Source organism: Plectropomus leopardus, chromosome 23 (assembly GCF_026936395.1).
Source record: "Plectropomus leopardus strain MGB_pleo_1.0 chromosome 23, ASM2693639v1, whole genome shotgun sequence".
Taxonomy (NCBI): domain Eukaryota; kingdom Metazoa; phylum Chordata; class Actinopteri; order Perciformes; family Serranidae; genus Plectropomus; species Plectropomus leopardus.
Window position 1 is genome coordinate 5,027,923 of NC_142198.1, and position 12,881 is coordinate 5,040,803.

The 12,881-nt window shown below is 40.8% G+C and overlaps 1 protein-coding gene across 1 annotated transcript in view; it reads left to right on the forward strand.

The window, feature by feature from the left end:
- Positions 1–12,881, forward strand: part of nrxn2b (neurexin 2b) — an 883,386-nt gene that overhangs the window by 13,078 nt on the left and 857,427 nt on the right. The window lies entirely within an intron of this gene.

Genomic DNA, 12,881 nt, shown 5'->3' on the forward strand with positions numbered 1-12,881 from the left:
CAGATTGTGTTTTATTCTAACAGCTCCGGTGTAGAATACAATAAAAAAATAAAAAGCTAAAATTGTAGCAAGTGAGGCGCGTTGTGTATTCTGTTGATAATACATGTGGCCTAATTTTCACATCCTGCTTACTTAAATATCTTCACTCCAAAACCCCTGAAATAAAAAAAATTGCTGGAGTCGAGTCTTGATTTTGCCATAATCGACTGGTTTTATTAATATTTATCCATCATTAATTTATCCTCAAAATGTTAAAATCTTCATGACGCGCAGAATTAGGCCACCGGAGGGTATACTTTCTTTACTGGACAGCTGCATGATGGCTGGCTGCTGAAGGGCAGAATGATGTGACCCTCCGTGGCGTTAACGCGATCTCCGAAGACTTTCCTCTAAGTAAATGTAATCAGCACGATCTGTTACACAGCCTACGTGGATATTTGGGAGCTCTATGTTGCGCCGACAACACTGCGACTGTATGCGACTCCTGCGCCACCGTGTCGCCAAACGCCCACTGGGGTGCGTAACGGTGTCTCTACACAAAATCCGCCGGACCGGAGGAGAAATAACAAGTAGTACAAATCGGTGGATCGCTGATGATGAGATACAAATCGGGTTGTGGGGTTAGTGGTACTAATTAAACCGAGCCACTGTCTGGTTGAGCGGCGCGGAGGCAGAGAGGGAAGGTGAGGAGCAGAGAGGGAGAGGAGGAAAGCAGACACCACATACAGAGAGTCACTGTGAACGCCTGTGGGAAAACTGACCCACTCTGCATTTCTATACTGAAGCTGAACTTTTTCCACAATAAATATGAAACCACTGGCTTGTTATTTTTTCTAATATTTAAATACTGATCTCTTGTCTAACACCACTTCCTCTGCTTTATTTTGGGACTGTGTAGTAAGAGAGGACATTAACTAATGGAGAAATGGCAGTAATATACTTTGTGTTTCATTTGAGAAAAGACTTTGCGGGTAGTTTGATGACCCAGCTCTGATTGACTGACCTGAATTCATTGCTTGAAGACTCTCTGTGAGGATGACTGGCTGAACCACACACAGGAAGTTGTAGTTCGTATTGAGCTGGCTGTCTTCTTAATGCAAATAAAGGCGTGTGCTAGAAATCAAGTAGGTGATATAACCATGGATGGATTACTGAAGAGGCTGACTAACACACACCTTGGATCCCAAAATGTTAGGCCCTTCAGGCCTTCACCTGTAAAACATCACTAAAATCTGCATGTACTTAGCAGGGGGAGAATCAAAATGACAACAGAGCGATCTAAAGGAACTGCAAAGAAACACAAAATAAACACAAAATGGGCAAAACAACCACAAAGACACATAAAACAACCACAAGGAGACACAAAATGGCTACACTGAGTCACAAAAAAGCAAATGAAGAGACAAAATTGTCACAAAGAGACGCAAATGACAACAAAAAGAAATGAGACAACCACAAGGAGAAACATAATGACCACAAAGAGACACAAAACAACTACAAAGACACATAAAACAACCTGAAGAACATGCAAAATGACTACAAAGTGACACAAAATTATCAATAAAGGGACAAAATTACCTCAGTGAGACCCAAACGACTACATAAAGACACAAAACAAGCACATAGAGACACTAAATGACTACAGAAAGACACAAAACAACTGCATAGAGACATAAAACAACCACAAGGAGATGCAAAATGACCAAAAACGAGGGACAGAATTACCTAAAAGAGACCCAAAATGACTCCAAAAACACACAAAACAACCACAAAGAAAGACATAATGACCAGAAAGACACATAGAATGACTGCAAAGACACATAAAACAACCATAAGTAGACACAGAAGGACTACATAGAGACATAAATCACGTACAAGGAAACCCAACACGACTACAAAGACATGCAGAAAAACAAAAAAATTACCTCAAAGACACCAAATGACTAAAAAAAGACTCAACCACAAGAAGACAGAAGAAGACTACAGAGTCTTAAAACAACCACAAGGAGACACAAAATGACAACAAAGTGACACAACACGACCAGATATAGAGCTAAAATTGCTTCAGAGACACCCAGTTGTCTACAAAAAGACATAAAGCAACCACAAAGAGACACAAAATGACAAGAGATGCAAAACCTATATGGGGGAGGTGGTGGGGCCCTCAGCATATCTATGCCTGGGGGCCCATCTTTTTATGAGCCACACCCTTTGCCAGAAATGTGCGGTCTCAAAAATTCAGGGCTAAAGACCATCTTGACCCTCGATAGCTGGGGTCAGATGTCTATTTTTCTGTCTCTTTCAGTTGGTGATTTCATCATCATTCAAGCAAAGAATTAAAGCACCAATATGACTTTTCTTGAGCACAATTTGGCAGTTGTTAATTCTCAATTGGCATAAAAAAGAGGCTGCATCATCAACCCACACTAACGAGTCTAGCTTAGACAATGGCTTTGGAAATACCTAAATAGCTTCCCCCCTTTATAATAACAGTGAGCAGACACCGCTGGCAGAAAATGGGCCCATACATGATTCTGCTTTTGTTCTCCGAGCTTTCAGTGCACTTCATGAAGGGTGCTTAACATTGCCTTTGTGGGTTGAGATGACTTATAATAATTGCAAATTCCCCTGCAATTTGAATAATTTCTCCAGACCTTTTCACTGTTTGTTATGCGGCGGGTGCAAAAAGTGGATTTGAGGTCCTGCGCTTCTCTTTGTTTTCGCTCATCCCTCTGACACGAGGCGCCTAACAACTTTTTTTTTCCCTGAATACGAACCTGCAGCCTTTCAACTCAAATGCCATCATTCTGGGTCAACACACAATCAGCATTTGAAAGTTGGCAGAAAAGCAACACCTTTTCGAATGCATAATGCAACTTATCGTAAAGTGGATGGAATCTGTGGGCCCAGTTTGGTCGAGTTAAATCTCTGAGAATGAAGGAGATGTATCTCATGTGACTTACATGATATTCAGTCTCATGCTGGGTATATTTAGGCCGAGTGCAGCCCCCGAAGCAGCTGTCAGATTGGAGGCATCACTCAGAAACTCTATGCTTTCACAGGTCAGTGTTTTGAGCAGCTGTCATTTTCCCTTGACAGTGAGCAGAGGCACTGTCTTCTATCTCACCTCTATCAAAACACGAGGCCGTCACACTCCTCCCTACACCCTCCCCGCCCAGTTGCACCCCTTTAGTTTACCACAGCGGAGACCGAAAGAACGAAATTGGAAGAGAAGAGAATCAGAATGGGTAATCTTCCTGTAATCCCTCGCACGGCGGCAAAGAGAGCAATCTGCCTCATTAACTCACTCTTCTTCCGCTTGCCGTCTGGCCCTCATCCATCTTCCCGTCCATCCGTCCACCATCCGCCCGCAGAGTGAGAGAGAAGAGAGGTTAGAGGAGCTTAGGGGAGCTATAAAGAAGATAGACACTTTCACTTGCATTGAAAAAAAGGGGGAGGAAATGCAATAGGAAAATGAAAGATTTCTGCCGACTCCTCCTCACGCCCTCCATTTTAGATGTGGGGCCCATGATGAGGGAAGACGTTCTCCCACCGGATCGTACGCCCGCCCTTGTATTGCTTTTACGCCTTTGATTAGACCGAGTAGAGGTGGAACAGCTCATGATGGTGACATGGATTGAAAGACCTCTCATTGTCTCTGACTGATTGCGTGGATGGCTTTGCATAAGGAGACCACAAAGAGATGCAAAACAACCACAAAGAGAAACAAAACGACTACAGAAAGACACAAAATAACCATAGGAACACATGAAATGACCACAACATCACAAAATGAAGACAAAGAGACACAAAACGACCAAAAAAAGACACAAAAGGACCTCAAAGAAACACAAAAGACTACAAATGTACATGAAACAACAACAAGGAGAACAAAAATGACAAGAAGGAGACACAAAATGACCAAAAAAGACATAAAATAACTTCAATAAGGCACGAAATCACCCCTAAGAGACCCAAACGACTACAAAAAGACACAAAACAACCAAGAGGAGGTGTAAAATGACAACATGGAGACACTTGATGACCAAAAAGACATACAATTTCCTAAATAACACATAAAATTACCCCTAAAAGACCCAAACAACTACAATAATAACAAAAAACAGAAAATAGCCACAGATACATGCAGAAACCATCACAAATCTGTGTCATGCTTCTCTAAAGAAAGACCTCTGATTGTCTCTGAGTGATTGTGTGGATGGATTTGTGAGAGAATTGGTGGCAGACGGAGAAAGACAGAAGGGAAGAGAGGATACAGTATGACCCATCGATCTGATCAAGTTACACCCTTACCTCCTGTGTGGCCATGCTGATAGGATGTCTAGATTGGTACTAATATTAGTCAGTCTAGCAGGACATTAAATATTGACAATGTCAAAATTGGTACGACTTTTCAAAACTGGTATTTCTTCAAGGTTGGTGCACCTTGCACCTTGTTTTATTGTCAGCTGCAAAAGCAAAAGGTTCAAAATTGATGCGTGATGGTACCAGTTGAGACATAGCTCTTTGCGGCCTTTAATAACTTGCTTCTGTTCTTTCTAATTGAGAAAGAGTTGAGAGACAGTTGGAAATCCCATGTTTATGCCACATATTCTACAAAGCTTGTATTCCCCCTTTTCTTCATCACCAAGTAACCCAAAGAAAAGCAGGCCAATAACTTGATGAAGATCTTTATAGCCTCCAGTGGGATGATTTGAAATATTTGCATCACCATATCACAGCCATGGATTAAATCAAGCTCCCCCTGCTCCTCCTGTGTGGCCATGCCAATAGAATGTCTGGATTGGAGCTAATATTGGTCAGTCATGCAAGACATTAATTATTGACAATAGCAAAATTGGTATATCTTTTCAAATTTAGTACATCTCTTGTCGCATTGAAGGTTGTACAAAGAAAGGCTCAAAACTGACGCATTGGCACCAGTTGGATTCAAAGCTCGTGGCTTTTAACAGCTTGCTTTTGTTTTTTTTTTTAATTGAGAAACACTCGAGAGACTGTTGGAATAACTTAATTCGTGCCACATGCTTTACTGTATTCCACCAATATTGTATACTGCTTTTTCTTCATATCCAAGTAACCCCAAAACAGCAGGCCTATGAATTAATGAAGATGTTGTTTGTAGCCTCAAGTTTTATTATTTGAAATATTTTTGTTACCAAATCTCACTCCTAGATCCACTCAAGCTATACCCTCTCCTTCTGGAAGTCTAGTTTGGTACTAGTGTCAGTCAGTCATGCAGGACATGAGTTACTGATAATGTCAAAATTGGTATATATCTGTTGAAAGTTTATGTATCTTTTATGTGATGGCACCAGTTGAGTTTAAAGCTTTACATGGCTTTTAATGTCTTTCACTGGTTTTTCGAATAGAGAAAGAGTTGAGAGACTGCTGGAAACACTGATTTCATGTCACATAGTCTACCCCTAGAAAAGCAGGCCAATACATTGATGATGTTCTTTGACCTCTTCAGTTGGATGATTTGAAATATTTGCATGACCATATCTTATCCAGTTATCCAATCAAGTTCATGCCTCTCCTTGTGTTTGGCCTATACAATTGGTTCCAATATTAGTCAGTCTAGCAGGACATTAATTATTAATGATATCAACATTGGTAAATCTCTTCAAATTTGTTACATTTCTTGTCACGCTGTTTGCTGCAAAAGGAAAAGGCTTAAAACTGACGTGTGATTGACATGTTTGACAATTTACTCTCTATACTTCTGTGTGGCCGTGCTGATACGATGTCTAGATCGGTACTAATATGTGTCAGTCTAGCAGGACATTAATAATGTCAAAATTGTTGGATCTCTTCAAAGTTAGTTCATCTCTTGTTGCGCTGACTGTTGCAAAAGAAAAGGGCTCAGAATTGATGCGTAATGGAGCTTTGAACTCCATGCAGCCTTTAAAAACTTGCCTTTGGTTTTTTTAATTGAGAAAGAATTGAGAGACTGTTGGAAATGTTGGATTCATGCCACATACTCTGCTGTATCTCTCAACGATTGTATTCCCACTTTTTTTAATGAAGAATGTCTTCGTAGCCTCAAGTTAGATAATTTGAAATATTTTTGTAACTAAATCTTACTCATTGGTCTTAGAAAATTACACTCTCTCCTTCAGTGTTGCCATGCTGATAGGATGTCTAAATTGGTATTGATATTAGTCAGCCTAGCAGGACATTAATCATTGACAATGTCAACATTGGTACATCTTTTCAGAGTTGGTACATCTCTTTTTGCGCTGTTGACTGCCAAAAAAAGGCTTAAAACTGACGTGTGATTGATGTTTTGGACGATTTGCTCCCTCTCCTTCTGTGTGGTCATGCCGATACGATGTCTACATTGGTACTAATATTAGTCAGTCTAGCAGGACATTAATTATTGACAATGTCAAAATTGGTACATCTCTTCAAAGTCAGTACATCTCTTGTCGCACACAAAAGGAAAAGACTCAAAATTGAGGCGTGATGGCACCAGTTGAGTTTAAAGCTCCTTGCAGCCTTTAACAACTTCCCTTTGGTCTTTTTAATTGAGAAAGAGTTGAGAGACTGCTGGAAATCCTGGATTCGTGCCACATACTCTACTGTATTCCACAAAGATTGGGTCATGAATTCATTCAGCAGAGCTTGGGAGTACATCTGAATCTTGGATGAGGGTTTTTTTTTCCTCAAATAGTTGAAAGTAATGTAATCCCAGCCCCCTTTTTCTCATATCTAAGTAACCCCAAGAAAAGCAGGCCAATGAATTAATGAAGATGTTCTTTGTAGCCTCCAGTGGGATGATTTGAAATATTTGCATTACCATATCTCGCCTTTTAAGAGGCTCAGTTTGAGTTTCTTAAAGAGAATAAAGGAGTATCAATAAAAAAAAGGAAATAAAACAGGCATTTCAAGGCACTTTGTCATGTCAGCACCTTATTTCTCGTTGGCCTCACCTCAAATGTCATCTGCTTAGACCCTGGGAGAATTCTTGGCCAGAGAGTTTCTCAGTTTCTGTTTCAGGTGTGAGACGGATCTCTTTAGCACCCGCCAGTGAGCTGTTTAACCTAAATTACTCTGGCGCAAAGGCAGCTGCTGTTTCTCAGGTTTAAAAATATCACCCCCAGACTCCCTACCTCCCCGCTCGGAAGGGCACGTTCTGGACAAAACGAGCTGATGTAACCTCCCTGTTGATGATGATGTATCATGTTCACCTGCAACCTGAAGACAGTCCTTCCTCTCCAAGGCGGTGGTAGTAAACATGGGAGGCCAAATTGTTCCAAGCCTCATTTGCGTCACATCAAGAACGTCTCCATCGTTGTTTGAACTGTACCATTCCAGGGTATCATGTGGTTAGCTGTGAAAGGATCCTATTTCAAAGTGGAGCAGGTTGCATAACAGGGATATGGGACACAAAAAAACCCCACATAAGAGTTTTATGCTCATAATTGAAGAGTGGGTGTTAGTAACTAATCCTTATGCTGTGGGATATCACTCATCCACACTATTTCTAGTTTTGCATAATCATGCAATTTGTTTGCATAACACTTGCATATCTAACAACACAATGGCTTCCAAAGACAAGTGGACATTAGCACCCGTTGCTATTTGGACAGAGCCTTATGCAATAAAATGCTAATCCACGATAAGCCTTTTTTTTTCCTCTTAGGAAGTGTTTAATTAATTTATCCGACGGTCAACAAAGCATATTATGAGTTTCTCCACCTGAACAGCAGTTTTTAAAAATGCAGACAACCCAAGGAAAGTTCAGAGTCATCACTTTGAATGTAAATGCGCAAAAAGTGATTTGTATATGAGTCACAAATGAACTGAGGCCTTGCATGCCAGACGAGCTTCCTCAGAGACACTCTTAATAATTGTATTGTCTCTCTTTATGTTTTCTCTTTTGAACACCTCCTCCCTACTCCTCAGCTAACTCTCAGCAGAGCACCTTGAAAATCTGTAAGCATCGCTCTCAGTGAAGTACCCTTAAGAGAATAGTTGCGCTCCACCACAGTTTATTCCTCTTCTGGAAATCCATAAGGCTTTTGTCCGTCCTGTCGTGCAGGAATACATTTCCAGAGCCAAATCAATGCAAGTTGTCCAAAGTTGAGCCGTATGCTAAAAACTCCCAAGCACACAACTTTACTTTTTTTCACTACCAGAATGCACCTGATTCTTGCACCCTATTCTCTGGCTGAAATGAGTTCTGGATTGTGCCCACCTGTGGGAAGAATGGACCGAGCGACAGGGGGCACTCGGGGGCTGATGGGGGTCATGATATTGAGATAGTGTCTACTGCGGCGACCGCAGCCACACTCAGCCAAGCACTCTCCCCGCCAGGCAATGGAGAGCGATGGCTATTCTGCGAGCCACAATGGCCACTTCACGGTGGAGAGGGAAAGGCTTTGGCAGGGCACAATGGGTCCTTTTTAGAGAGGTGCTGCTGCCGCTTCAGGGGCCTGCATTGGGTTTGTGCAGCCAGCGTACCTTCATCAGGCGTCTCTTGTCACCGATACGATGGCGCTCTGTTTGCAGGCAGCCACAGGGCACAGTGTGGGAATAGCCACCATTTATCCCACAGAACTCTCACGTCGAGCGCTCTCAGCAGCCAAGGACATAGGTTGAGCAGGAAGGGTCAAACAATTACCCGGCACTATTCTCTCAGTTGTAATGAGACAGGAATGGAGAAGGACAATTGAGCGATGACTGCTGACACCATTTTGTGATTCAAAAAGGGAAACACGGCAATGAAAAGGGCACTCAAATTTAATCACATTTAGCTTTATTGTATTGTTATAGTTGTTATGTATCTTGCTTTTGTGCGCTAACTGTATTTCTAGTCTGGTGTCGCCAGATCTATTCAGAAATATGAGTTAGTCCGGGTCCTTTTGGCTCATTTTGGATTTCAAAGGGTGTTGTCAATGGCCATAAATAAATTTAAAAAATGAAAGCCTCTGGATGCAATTTGATAGAACTACAAACAGGATGTTGAAGCACATAGCGCTTAGCAATGCGCATATGTATTATTGGATTATATTGTGCAGATATGAGCTGTGATGGTGTAGAATCAATGTCTGTGAATATGTTTTTGGGTTAGGGTTAGGTTTGGGTTAAAACACAATGCTTTAAATGAGCACTACGAGGAACACAGGCACAAGGGGGATTGTGAGTGTTAAAAAAGTTCCTTATTAAAACCCAAATTGGTTAATTAAAAGCCCCTTGTAAAACCATTAAAACAATTTAAAAGAAGCAAATTAGATAAGAAGGCTTTTAACCCATTGAAACCTGGATCAACATGACTTTTTTGTTTTGCATTCAGATGCATTTGAGAAGTATTTAAACCTCTGAATCCTGAGCTGATTGATATCTTATGAAAACATAAAGCTATAATTATGAAATTTATATTTTATTATATTTGGTCCTTTATTTCTTTCTTGATTTCTTTCTTTCTTTCTGCTCATTTTCAGGTAATTTTCTTGTAATGTTTTATCAGGTTCTTTCACATTTTTTGGTCATTTCTTGTTAGGCTGGTCATTTTTTACTACTATTTACAACTATTTTTTAAATGTCTTTGTCATCTCCTACTGTCGTACGTCACACTGCCCCCATGATCTCTGGTGGTACTCCTTCGTTACGTCTGCATCCATAAGCCTTTGAGAAAAGTGCACAAATATGGATAAATTAATGCAGAGCAGAGATGGAGGGCTCCATCCATAGCTTTGTACATATCTAACATTGCACAAAGAGAAGCCTTTATGCTCACCGTTGTGTCACTAGCACGGGAGCCAACAATGACGTCACAACATATTTTGTGTAAATGCCCGTCAAGTTGCCAGACATCATGAAAATTAGCTTTCAGATTTGTCTGCTTCTGGTTCCCGGCATATTTTCTGTTCTTTTTTTTGCAGCTGAAAAAACTGTTTGATAGCTAAGGTGTTAATTTTAGTTTGCACTATATGTCCTTCTCCAAGCATTGCTTTTAATAGCTTCTCTTGTGTTTATGCAGATTTTTTATTTTGTCATCTTCCTGTTTGTCAGGGGCAAATGAGGCCTGTGTCAAATTTGTGCCGATCCGGCGCTCTGACTGGCACTGTCATAATTTGAAGGGGAAAAGTAGAGACGTGAAGGCTGAATGTGTCTAAATGATGGTAGCAGGGGGAAAAGGGGGAGGAGGGAGAATGACGGGGGAGGAGAGAGAGAGAACAGAGTCACAGACTATCCGTCCCTCCCTCCGTCTCAGTCCAATCCAACCATCCATGCAGACAGCTTTAGTGAGACTTGCTGACTAACTGCTCTGATGCAGTGCAAGCTTTTCTTTAGTCTTTTGGACTGCGTCCCTCACCATACTTGGACATTTTTAACTGCTGTTGCATAGGCTTTTTTCCTGCACAACACACCTAAATTAAGAATCAGGGAACCATGCAATATGTTTTCTTCTTATTCACAACCCAGTGCAAAAGTCCAATTTCCTATTGGTTATATTTTGGACATTTTAATGAGTTCATGTTTTTTAAAATAATGTTATTGCCTAGTTTAAGCAACTCTGTAACAGTTTTAACACACTAGTGATGATTTCAATATTCTCACTTTCTTCGAGGAAATATGTGATTAATGCACATTTCCAGCTCCATCAGTAGTGATGTGTTTATCAAGAGGAACTGCTGTGTTAGGATGAGCAGTAATAGACGTATTATCATGGTTCGTATACAAAACGTGCAAAATTCCAATAACTGCAACCATAAAGACACATGCATCCATGCATTGCCTCTTTTCGCTAAAACGCATGAACCAGCCCGTTCTCATTTCCAGGTTGTCCCCAATGCTTCGTCAGGCACCTTGGTGTGTTATATCAGCACCCTTTAACGAGACACATAAGGCTTTCACTTAAATCCAGTGTAAACCCATTTTCCACCAATACTTGACGCTGAGAGCAGCTATAAAGAGTGAAAAGGGGAGAAATAAGATCAAAAATCAAAAGTCAACTGTTCGTTGTTTTCGTTAAATATTGCTTTTAACACATCCCTATATGATTTATGGTCGTCACACATTAGGCGGGTTTCCATTAACCCTCCTTAACAACTGTGAGGCTCCATTTTCTGAGGAAAATTATAATATGTGATATTGGGTTTTATAAATAAAACCGAATTGTGCTATATAAATAAAGTTTATCATTATAATTTATTATTATAATTTTTAATTGAAATTCTTAAAGCTAAACTGTATCTTGTTATGAAAATAGTATTAAAGCCAATACAGTTCCACTTAATGAGTGTTTTAGGCCAGTCCTGGTTTAGTTTCAACAGTTTGAAGAAGTCCAGAGCTGCAGCCTCTCAAATCATGGCCCAGAAATGAAATAAGCCCAGATCTGATTGTTTTGGGATCAGAGCCACTCTTCCTATCAACGGTGCTAATTGCGGGGGTTTAGCACTTACCAGGTTTCCAAGTCTCTCTCTCCCGTTACCAAACAGAGCCGTCCAGGATTCATCTGTGTTTTCCCTCTCTTCCAAGCTGGTGTGACACACCATTTGGCCCTGGTGTTCGAGGACTGGCATGTACGGTGACTTGCGCCTCCCATTCGCAGCCAGTCCCAGGAATAACTCTGCTATTTGACATGGCCCCTGGTGTATAGCAAGCTGTGTAGTGTGGGAGACAGGAAGTGTGTGTGTGGTGTCACAGATGGTATTAGCAGCAGAGATGCTCGGGCCTGTTTTTACAGAGTGGATGTCTGGGAATGTGTCAGGGATTTCCACCATTGCTGCGGCCCATCGGTCTGTCAACCTTTCTTCTTTTTTTTTTTTAATGGAGGACAGAATGCAGCGTTTTTGACATTTTCTTCAGCTAGGTTTGCTGAAGTTGCAGTCATCACCATCTGAACTTAACCTTTTAACTCTGGAGCAACAGCTCTTTTTTCATAAAAGAATACATTAAAGGAAGGCGACAAGCTATTTTACAAGATATGGTATAAGTTAGCAAAATATTTTTTAAAAAGTTACAAGAAAATTACCTAAACATAAGCCAAAGAAAAATATTTTTTTTCCTGTAATTTAATTTTAAAATTTTATACATCTAGTTTTCAAGACATTTTCCCCTATATTTGGACTATTTTCTACAATCTTCCTCCCTTTTTTTAAAAAAACAAATTCTTTGGTAAAATTTCTTGCAATTTGTGGGACATTTAGTCTTTCTTCCCCATTTTTTCAAAAGAGGTCAAACCAATTTGCTCAGTTTTAAAACGGTCATATAGCTAGTAAAAGGCGTCAACTGATGTCCATCAAGTTTTTAAAGGGTTAAAGAACAATGTACAATAAACATCACTGGCAATTTCTACCTGAGATATTTACATCTTGAGGTATAACCTCTCCACACAGTAAGAAAAATGATCAATACCATCACAGTGCATAGCTTCCAGGCTGACAGAGAATCAGAGAAAGATACTAACAGAGAAAAAAACGGAGAAGAGAGAGAAAAAGAAAAGACAGGCGGATCACAGGACCCAGCTAGACCTCTGAGCTCCTCCGAAGCACCACTGCTGTGTTGAAAAGTCAGCCCCACCAAAACCCTATCAAACTTCTTCAGAGCCTTATCGATCCAGAGCTCTCTCTCTTGCCAAGCCATTTTCTCCAAGGATCTGCAAGGCGGGCACTTTGCTCCAGTTACCCACTACTCACTCGCTGACCCCGCTCCGCCATCAGCTGTGAATCTGTAAGACTTAGTCACACCTGTGTGGCCCCGAGCAAGTCAATGAGGAGAGCGAGTGTGTTGTTTTCTCCACTAACATTAACATCTCCATCTTCCTCCTGGTTGATCCTTTTCGTGTTCTCAGAGAGGCAGTGAAGTCTCCGTGTTCTCACCGTGCAGCCGCTTTCATTTTCCAGGCGCTT